At 42.2% G+C, this 11237-nt stretch overlaps 1 long non-coding RNA gene across 1 annotated transcript; it reads left to right on the plus strand.

The window, feature by feature from the left end:
• Window positions 1-5380: 5380 nt before the first annotated feature.
• LOC306895910 lies at window positions 5381-6639 on the plus strand. The gene is made up of 3 exons (XR_013786847.1): window positions 5381-5629; window positions 5876-5923; window positions 6036-6639. It is a non-coding gene; the product is annotated as an uncharacterized lncRNA (long non-coding RNA).
• Window positions 6640-11237: the final 4598 nt, after the last annotated feature.

An 11237-nucleotide genomic window follows, 5' to 3' on the forward strand; every position in this document is an offset into this window, starting at 1 on the left:
GCGCCTTACTGGCCCAACCGGACTTGGTTCTCGGAGCTAATGCTCCTGACGACAACTCCCCCCTGGCCGATTCCCCTGACGAAGGACCTTCTTTCTCAGGGGAAGGGCACGGTGTGGCATCCGAGACCAGACCTCTGGAACCTCCATGTCTGGCCCCTGGACGGGACGAGGAGATCCTGAGTGGTCTACCCCCAGCGGTGGTGGAAACCATTACTCAGGCTAGGGCCCTGGCCACGAGGCGGTTATACGCATTGAAGTGGCGCCTCTTCTCGTCCTGGTGTTCTTCTCGTGGAGAAGACCCACGGATATGCTCGATCGGGAGCGTGCTGTCCTTCCTGCAGTCGAGACTCGAGAGCAATCTCTCCCCTTCCACGCTGAAGGTGTATGTAGCCGCTATTGCCGCTCATCACGGACCAGTTAGTGGGAAGTCTCTGGGACAGCACGACCTGGTCATTAGGTTCCTGAGGGGCGCGAGGAGGCTGAATTCAGCCCGTCCGCGCCCCGTTCCCTCTTGGGACCTCAATGTGGTCCTGGCGGGCCCCCAGAGGCCCCCTGTCGAGCCCCTCGGAGATACCGCTCTTTCTCATCTCTCGATGAAGACGGCTCTCCTGGTGGCGCTCGCCAAGAGGGTAGGGGACCTACATGCATTTTTCGTGGCCACGGATTGCCTAGAGATCGGGCCTGGTCAATCTCACGTTATCCTGAGACCCCGGCCTGGCTACGTGCCCAAAGTTCCCACCACTCCCTTTCGGGACCAGGTGGTGAACCTGCAGGCGCTCCCTTCTGGGGAGGAAGACCCAACCCCTTCCGTGTTGTGTCCAGTGCGCGCGCTGCGCCCCTGCCTGGACCGCACGCAGAGCCTCTGGAGCTCTGAGCAGCTTTTTTGTCTGTTTTGGAGGTCAACACAAGGGAGGGCTGTCTCCAAGCAGAGGTTGGCACACTGGATCGTGGACGCCATCAATGGCTTACCGATCACAGGATCTCCCGTGCCCGCTTGCAGTGAGGGCACACTCCACCAGGGGTGTGGCCTCCTCGTGGGCACTGGCGCAGGGCGCCCCTCTGGCAGACATATGTAGAGCTGCGGGTTGGGCTACGCCCAGCACCTTCGCGAGGTTCTACAGCCTCTGCGTGGAACCGGTATCAGCCAGAGTCTTACGAGACACCGCCAGGTAAGTCCGGCAGCCGGTGGGCGTACGCCTGCGATAGCACTCCTCCATAGGTGAGACGTGGTGCTATCCAGCCTCCCCTCTTCCCCCCACGTGGGCGAAGAGTAGGCATTCCATCCATCACTAAGCACTCCTCAGCAGCGGGCTAGGCGGAGCAGCCCTGCCTCCCTTGGCCTGTTTCTGAGCTCTAGCAGTGACTCAAACAAGGCCTAGTGCTCCACACGTAGTAACCCCCCCCACAGGGCGGTTCCGTCTGTTGTCTTCTCATGAATGGCTCTCAATCGATGGCCCATGACCTCGCCCAGGTGTACTTCACCTGCTCGCGACACCATCTCGTGTCTGCATGTCTCCCACGTGCTCTCCCCTGTCCGGTGAGACCGTGTGTGAATCTCCACTAAGCTCCTCCCTGCGGTAGGAAGTGGTCTCCGTAGCGCGTTCCCTCAGGGGGGAATGACGCTTCCCAGTGGCCTTACGGTGCCGGGCGGCTTCTCGCTGCTAAGAGAACTAGGCCGCCGTCCGTGACGGCCGGTGGAAGGGGCTCCAATCTTTTTTGAAAGCTCTGGACTCCTTCCCTTCCGCTGGAAGGTTGCAATTCATGCTAAGCGCTCACGTCTGACACGCCCAGGCCAGTCAGCGTCGCTTCGCGAGGAATTGTGACGCGGCACAGCGCTGTGGCGTTTTCCGAGGAACCCCATTCTGTCGACACAACGTCGAGAGACCGACAGAAAGGGAACGTCTCGGTTACGTATGTAACCTCCGTTCCCTGATGGAGGGAACCAGACGTTGTGTCCTTCATGCCACAACGCTGGCCGCCCGCTGCAGCAGTCGGGGCAAGATCCTCAGGCTCCTCAGCACAAAAGGTGAATGAATGCGGCACGCCGGCTCCCTTTTATACCCGGATATCCGGGGGCGGAGTCCGGCATGCAAATTTCATTCGCCAATTTTCATTGGCCTGTTCAAGTCAGTCAGAGAAGGTAGGTTCTCAAGTCAAACCCCATTCTGTCGACACAACGTCTCGTTCCCTCCATCAGGGAACGGAGGTTACATACGTAACCGAGACGTTAATATTTTGCTATAATATCTCAATCAAGAGTTTTGTAATATTGTAAATTAACATACTGATCATCTTGTGTTTTTGAATATCAGAAACACAACTGCTATTTTAGTTATCACAGTTTTTGTAACACACTGTGAACAATAAACGGATGATACTGTTACTAAACACAAATAGGTGAACTGAAGTTGACTTGGGTTTATTGCAGGGTTAACAGGTGAACTGAAGACATGTGAAATAATCCAGGTAACAGGTGACATCCACCGGTAAGTACAAATAACAGGTAACATCCACGGATGAATATAATTCGACACGTAACATCCACAGGTATCAAGAACGACCAAATTATGACACTTTGGGCCAAATCTGGACGTTTTCTCTTTTTTTTTTTTAGATTAGATTCAACTTTATTGTCATTACACATATACAAGTACAGTGTAAGGAAATGTAGTTTAGGTCTAACCAGAAGTGCAGTTAGCAAGTGCAGGATATACAGTTAGAATAAATACAGAGTACAATGAGAGAATATAATACAGTAGGCATGGACTATACAAATATTTTGCAGCAGGTATGTTCTATGAAAATATGACAGAAGGTATGTACTATGAACATTAATGTGGCCTGGTGGTTAGAGCGTTGGGCTTGTGATCAGAAGGTTGCCGGTTCTAATCTCAGTACCAGCAGGTCATGACTGAAGGGCCCTTGAGCAAGACACCTTACCCCTGATTGCTCTGCAGTAATGTGTCACTGTAAAAAAAAAACACTTACGACTTGTAAGTCGCGTCTGCCAAATGAATAAATGTAAATGTAAATGTAATGTACAGGTGGATATGAGCAGATAATAAGTTAGACTAAAATAGTGCAAGTGACTTAGGTATGCATAGATTATTGACATTAGCTATTAAAGTTGCAGTGCAATAGGTGAGTTAATGCAGTTGTTGAAGTTACAGTGCAGTGGATGAGTTAATGCAGTTATTAAAGTTACGGTGGAGTATACGAGTTAATGCAGTTAATAGGTTGCAGTCCAGAAGATGAGTTAATGCAGTTTATAGGTTACAGAGCAGTTCTCTTGGGGATGTACTCACTTTTGTTGCCAGCGGTTTAGCCATTAATGGATATGTGTTGAGTTATTTTGAGGGGGACAAAAAATGTACACTGTTATACACGCAGTACACTCACAACTGTAGCAACGTTTCATTTCTTCAGTGTTGTCACATGAAAAGATATCAAATAATATATAAACTCAAATGTGAGGGGTGTACTCACTTCTGTGCAAATCTTATTGCAAATAAAGTTGCTGTTGTCTGCCCCGCTAAAATCCATTCAAACAGTTTTACAGCATGAATTCCACGCTCTATAAACCACGTGACCACATGGAGGTGTGGAACACTCTTTTGGAGTAATAATGACTTCACATTTACTAACTATAGATAGCCTATATTCCTAAAGAATTATTCACTGATATATAACAAACAAAACAAATGTGGTATAGTTAACTCACCTGTGAAGACGCACCCTGGTCTGTCATTGTTCGAGAAAGTAATGTAGAAGAGTATATACAGTATTGTTAGGACTCTGTCCTTCCTGTCTCGAGCTTTCTAGCTCCCTGGGCAGAGTCATGACATTGCCACGTCTTTCGGGTTTCTGTTGTGTTATGTGTGGAGACATGTGCCCTTATGTTGTTACTTAATGCCACGTGTCTTCCTGTTATGTCTCTCAGCCCCACCCTCCTATCTCCTGTAATTTCATTAGGGTTTCATTCCCATCGTCTGTTTTGTAATTCACCTCGTTAGGGTTTCATCCCCATCAGCTGTCACCACTCTCCCCATGTAATCACTCCTCGTTAGTGTCTCCCTTTATATGGTCTCAGTTTCTCTCTGTTCAGTGTTGGTGCATTATCTATATCAATGTCTATGTTTGTGCCCAACACTGATGTCTTTCGTGCATGGTATTATCCCCCTGGTTCCTGTTACAGTTTGTGAATTTATTATTTTCCACTTTTCTAGAGACTTTGTTTTGTCCCCCTTGTGGGAAGTGTCTGTTTTGCTAGTGTTTCTTGTGCTTGTTTTTCCCCATTGCGGGTGTTTGATTTAATAAAGTTTTTTTGTTATACCTTCGTCTGCCTGCATCTGGGTTCTGTCCAAAACCATTTCGTGACACAGTATAATCAAATTGTATGTTTTAATTTGAGGGTGTAATTTAACAGAAGACGATTTAATATAGCTAATCTAACAGCGAAGGTATGATAGCGTTAGCTTAACTGACATTGACTTTCGTTTACATTAATTTCTATTAAAACTAAATCCAATGCTCTATTGTCTCCTGTGTGGCTAAGAACAGTGACAGTTAGCATGCTTTACTTTGCTTTCCTTACTTTTGCCATGGTGTTGGAACTGCATTCACACGAAAACAAAATGGCGGCCGTGCTATGGGTGGACACATTCAGCAAAAGGGCCGGTAATGTTACAGTATAGTGTAATATGTTTCTCGTGGTGTTGTAGAGATGGGCTCACACAACCAAAGTTACTGAGTTACTGGGTTGTCATTGTCATGTTTTCTGAGTTGGCAGATGTAACAGAGACCCGATTTTAGCACTTAAACATGGAAAAAGTCCATGAAATAGCCCCTTTAATAAAAAGTTGTCTTGTCTTATTTCATTGCTTATTTAAAATGACTAAAGTTAATAAACTTAATGAAAACCAGTTATGGTCTCTTTTTTTGGCAAGCACAGCAGTTCAATTTGATAATGCAGCGCTTTAACCCACTCAATAATAAGCAGAAATAAATACATCTATTAACCATTAATAAATATATAAAGTTAATGAGGCTCACTCTTTGGCAAGTATTGGATCAAAGTTGGGCTTTTTATTTATGTATTTAAAACCGCCACAATACATTTGCAAATAAGTAACTTATCCTAAATAAATGCATTTATATTTGATTTACAAAGGGAACCTTAATGTAAAGTTTTACCGATTTTCCGCTAGTAAGTTTTCTTCAATTTATTTCATCTCTGACTCCTTCATATATCATAACTGGCCATCAAGTCTTGGACATTCCCCTACAATGCATTTTACAGTAGAGAGAATGTGTTGTCAGTGGAAAATACATGAAAACAAGAAATGCAGTTCCACTGTCATCTATATGATATTCAGCATTTGGACGATCACGATCATGTAACTGAAAAATCTAGATTGAAATCAGCTATTTCTCAATGATCTTTCACATGTTGGATCCGACCACAAAAGGACTTCTGGCTCTTGATGTTTCCTCCGATTGGCTGTTGACTTTAAGCGTCAGAGTTTCATTTGCACACACTCAAGCATTAATAGTCCACAGGCGACACAAACACAAACACTTTGAGGTTCAGGCCGCAGGCTTATTTTGAAGACGACAGACGCTCTGCAATGTGAGTAATACTTTACACTGTAGCTCAATGAGAAATTATGTACAGTATTTCTCTATCATACTGTATGTAATGTGAAACATATTTGATGTTCACGATGTAAAGAGTTTGGGGGTGACAAATGTATACAATGAACGCTTTTTAAAAATACTCTCTAAACAAATTAATTCATAACACATAAGGTTGATCAAAATAGCTAAAGGGACCGTTATGTCAGATATTCATAAAACACTCTTATATCTTTCACAGACAAAGACAACTCCTGGAGCGCAGTATTTCTCTACCTTAAACATTGAGGTCTGTTATTCTGTCCTTTCTTTCCACATCATATTTGTTTCATTGATCACACAAACTGATTTTGTCAAATTGCAGTCGATGTTGCTCAGTTATGCAGTCTGTTATTCAGCAGGTCATGGAGGCTCATCTGTCTGCTGTGATTCTTCTGCTGATCTTGTGTTCCACTGATGTTAAAGCTGATGATGTACCTGCTGATGTAAAGCCACGCTATGATAATTTCCTCAATCAGCATGTGTATGAATACATGACTGAGCAGAAATGTTACAGTATGATGAAAAGCAGAGACATCACGGAAGGCCATACTAACAACAACTGCAAAAAAGTCAACACCTTCATACAAGCATCAAAACATCGGGTTCGAGACGTTTGTAATGGTGCTGGAACACATTATAATGGCAGATCAGACATGTTTAAAAGCAACCAACCATTTCCTGTGGTTACATGTACTTTAAAAAGTGGGGAGAGACACCCAAAATGTGTTTACAAAGGTAAAAAGTCTACCCGTTACATTGTTTTGGGGTGTGACCAGACGTGGCCGACACATTATGATGAAGGCATAATTGTGACAAATTAGGCTCAATATAGCCTCACATTTAAATGCATTAAAAAATATAAAAAAAATAATATATGCAAACGAAAACAACCAAAATCTATAAACAAGTTCATGTTTCTGTTACCTGTCTGTGCTTAGAGTCAATAAAAACCTCTCACAACTATTGAGTTTATGTGTTGATCACACACAATGTCTCAGGTTTTCCAAGGGGGCTGTTGAATGCTTCATTTTGATTGGTTGACAAACATTTCAGGGTGTGCGCTGCAGTAAACGCTTCCAGATCAAATGTAAACATGTAGTTTAATGTCAATAAAGCATTTCCAAAACAAATATAGGTAAGGGATCAGGTACAGACAGGCCGGTTGCACAAGAATAAACCCCAGCAGTGTGACAGTGTTTTTATCAAATGCGGATCTTCATCAAGGTGAGACACAACGTTCACATGCCAGGAACAGGCAACTTGGTTTAATCATTTATAAATATAATGTAATGTATGTTATTAAAAGGCATATTTAGGTTTTATTTCTGTGTAATATTAAACTTTTACGATTGACCAATCAGAATCAAGTATTCCAGAGCACTGTATAATAATAAAATAATTCAAATAAATACACTCAATAGAATGGATAAAATAATGAAGTAGAAAAACTTATATAGCTTGCGTCCTTCATGCTGAAAATATAAAACAAAACAAATTAATATTTAAAAACAGCTTAAAAGGGCTTTCCCAACAATGGTAACTGTCAAAACCATCAGCCAGAGTACACTTATGCTCCTCAAACTTATCCCTGGTGGTCCTTGAGGGTCTTTGGTGCAATTTTTGGACTTTGCTTCGGAAGCTTCATCCTTCACTGTTTGAGAGGCTAAAGAGTCCATTCCATGACCACAGAAATTGGTCTCCCAGAGCCTCCATCCGTCACGGCTCCCACAACAGAGGTCCAAAGTCCGGTGGTCCCGGAGGTTCCTGTCAGTGGAGTTAGCTAAACAGTGCGTCTTTACTTTATGACTATATACTGCTATTTCATACTTATAATGCACAGCAGTGCTATTTGTTTGACTATATCACATACATCATGTTTTAATGCTGTAACGGTTTTACTGGATTAATAAAAGAACATATTTTATCTAAATTACTACAGAAAAATCAATTTCCACAGTAAAACATACTTTTTTATATAATGCGTAGATTAAACTATTGGGTGTTTTGTTCGATGATTCAAGTAAAACTTTGAGACAATCTCTACATGTGTTTTATTCTCGACAGCTGCAACATGGTTATTTATTCTGTTACGTGTCTATAACATATCACTGAACATGGTGCCATCTAGAGGATTCTCATGAATAACAGACACAAGTCATGGATTTCACATTTCCTTATGACGACCATTCATTTTAAAGTAGGCTATTGAGATATAAAGCAACTAGAGACATGATAAAGTTATACATTGAAATATGTTAAGAAATGTAAACGTGTTTGTGCTTTTGTTGCTGAAAGGCTTTTAGGGCACTGTTGCCCTCACTAATATGGCGGCACTGTTGACGTATCACAAAAGTGGAGAAAAGCGTCCAATGAGGCGTCTATGTATTATATATGCACCCTGGTCCCTAGTTGGAAGCCGCTCCTGAAGGGGGGGCACTTTTGCTTCAGATATCGCCAAATACACTTATGCTTCACAAGAGGGAACTCCCCACATCACCTGGAATGCCATTACAAACTACATCCCCCATGATCCTCTGCTGTACTCATTCATCTCTACCAACTTCACCTGTGCCTCACTTACCTTGCTCTGTCTGTCTATTTATGCTGCCTTCACATGCTCTCGGAAATTTGATAATTCCCACTTCAACCCAGAAATAATTTATGGAACGGTGCTCTTTTAATGTTAGCAGATACTTGTAATGTTTTAATGCTGCTAAATACTTTTAATGTTTCTAAATCCAGACGTTACTTCTGGAACACAATAGCAAACAGATGAAATTGACAGATTGCTGATCTTGGCAAAGCCTTCACTTGTGTCAGTCCTGGACAACATCAACAACATTTTCAGTTTCAGTGAGCACTGGCAGCGCAATCATTGTCCGATCTGTGCGTGCGTGTGTGTGAAATGATGACATTATAGGAAGCACATTCATTTCAAATTGTGATCAAACTGACTGGAACGACCTGTTTTAACAGAATTAGGTGATTGACAGTAAGTAGTATCTTCCATATAAAGGCTGATTGGCTGTTGCCTGGTTTGCGTCACGTGTTGTTGTGCACGTGTTGACGGTGGTTGTAGGTATGCGTGCTATGTTTGAATGGTTGATTCTTGGAATGTTCTTATGCATAGTTTTTAATCGTTTTTATGAATCAGTGCAGCTTTGGTGCTGGTGCCCTTCGTACTGCTTATGGTGAGAGCTTGTGATATAGTGCTGAAATGGCTGTGTGGGTTTAACATTCTTTTCAGGTAAATAAAATGGACTGCTTGTTCGGTTCTTATCGTGGCGTTAGATTTTCCCGCTTCACATTTCTGACTTGTGTGGGAGGACTATTGAGAGCATTGCCCTTTAAGGGGAGTTAGCTGCTCTCTGTTGCATATTTTTTATTTAAACCTTTTTCTCTTGTTTCTTCTAATTCTATGAAGTACGAGTTGTCTCGTTCAATTAATTTGCTTTATCTTTTCTTTGACCTTGATTTTTGTAACATCATTGAACTGCTCATAGCTTGGGATGCATGTGATGGACCATCTATTAGTTCAATCCTATTTGTGTGTGAACATCTACTGAGTTAAAGTAGGTCTTGTAGTAATCTGGTGACCATATAATTGATTTTTCTAAGCTTGATTGGCTTTTCTTTTTTTGTCATTGACATTTATTGTTGCGAGTATTTGCCTTATTTATGATGTCCACTGTCATTTCTATGGATGTTGTTCTAGTTTATTTTCATTTCGCAGGAGCTGGGGTCCCACGGGTGGATTGCTCTTCCTCATGGTGGTGGTCCTTTATCGTGTGCAGTGTACACTTTTGAGTGTGTGTGCTTGTGATTAAAAGGCACGGGTGTGTGTGCAAGTGTGCTCCGTAAATCAAACTCCACATTGCTTCCTGCCGTTGGGAGCCTTAGCCCTGCCGGTATTTAGTTTTTTTACAACTGCTACATACCAAGTCGGGTTGTATGTTTTAGGGATTTTAGTGTCCCTTGTTGGTTTTAGTGTCCATCAGTTTAAAGTATTTTTCTATTAATTAACATTAGTATGTTTGTATTACTCACCTCTCTTGTCTAATTAGAGGGAACCAAACTTGTGTGCTTTGCTCATTGTTTGAGTATTTTCCCTGGGAATAACCCCTAGGGCGGCGTCGTGCAAACATTAACACATACTGAGGTAGAAATGTGTGATTGATTGAGGCATTTTAGCAGATCTGGATAGACTTCTCTTTTAGTTAGAGTGAATCATTTTGTGCAAAACTTTGAATGTTGTGACTTTGGATGTCTTATCCATGCACAAACCATTATATAACACACAAAAATAAAAAATTCAGACAAGAAATAGTGTACAATCAATGTTCGAATTGAAGGGGGGACACCGATGCTTACTATGGCCCTGTCCCAAATCGCCAAGTCTATGCGTCCGTAGGGTGTAGGCCTACCTCTCGATGCGGTCTTTGGCGAAGCCCAGATTGGTTGTATCTCGTTTCAGAAGGCTGTGTACTCCAGGGGTCTCATTAGAAGCATGCTACGTCATCAAGGCGGTCTCGTTTCATAAAAGCAGTTAGGACACTCTGAATGCACCCGTCTAACGTGACCTACTTTCACGAGTCACCAAGTGTGGACTCAGTGTAGGTCCACAAGACCGGAGTGTGCCATTAAGTTCCCTTACCCGAAATCACGTGACGGTTTTTATCCGTTTAACCAAAATTGCCAGGCCAACTTATACTTTAAGAAACGTGACAGAACTTTTGAAAAGACAAATGTTTATTTTATGTATAACCACACATTGCTAGACAGGCAGTGAACGCAATCTACTTAACATTTGAATTTAATCTACAACAAATTTATGCATGGATATGTATCAAAATAATGAAAGTAAAAAATAAGTAAAAAGTAATGAAAAAGCACTTCTTAGACACATCATTACACAGTACAAGAAAGCAGAAATGTTACCCCTACTGTAATATAAAGTATAAAAAATCTTAAAATGGTGTATTGTACTGTAACATGTAGTTCACTGAAGGATGCTCATGTCATCGGTTGTTTTGTTGGGCGATTCATACCACTGCTGCATCTGTTGAATGATGCAGATTTGGTTGCGCAGGCTTTAAGAGAGACCAGAGGTTTTGGACATGGTCAGAAATTGTGACCCTTATCAAATCAGAGTTTTTTTCCATTTTGTGAATATATATTATTATGTTGACTCTTTTCCACATAACAAAGGCAGGTTACTGCTAGTCTTACCTCATTCATTCAGCAGATGGCGTAAGACACAAGCAGGTGTGCTTTATAACTGTGCGTTCATATGCGCCTGCAGCAGATGATCACTGTACAGATTATTTCACTTCAACTTTCCTGTTGGGTTTCTCAGCATACAACAAACAATGAAGAGCAAACAACCTCAATCTGCCCAAAAGAAAGTGAACACAGATCATTTGATTTCATTCAGTATGAGCACAGATGCTTTGATTTAAAACAGTGAAACCGAAACAAATCATTTAACTTGATATGCTGGAATGATGATCACAGACAAATAGTCACAAAATCCAGCAACAAACATTTCCAACTGACTTAAA

The sequence above is a fragment of the Barbatula barbatula genome, assembly GCF_947034865.1.
Source record: "Barbatula barbatula genome assembly, chromosome: 6".
In the NCBI taxonomy this organism is placed as follows: domain Eukaryota; kingdom Metazoa; phylum Chordata; class Actinopteri; order Cypriniformes; family Nemacheilidae; genus Barbatula; species Barbatula barbatula.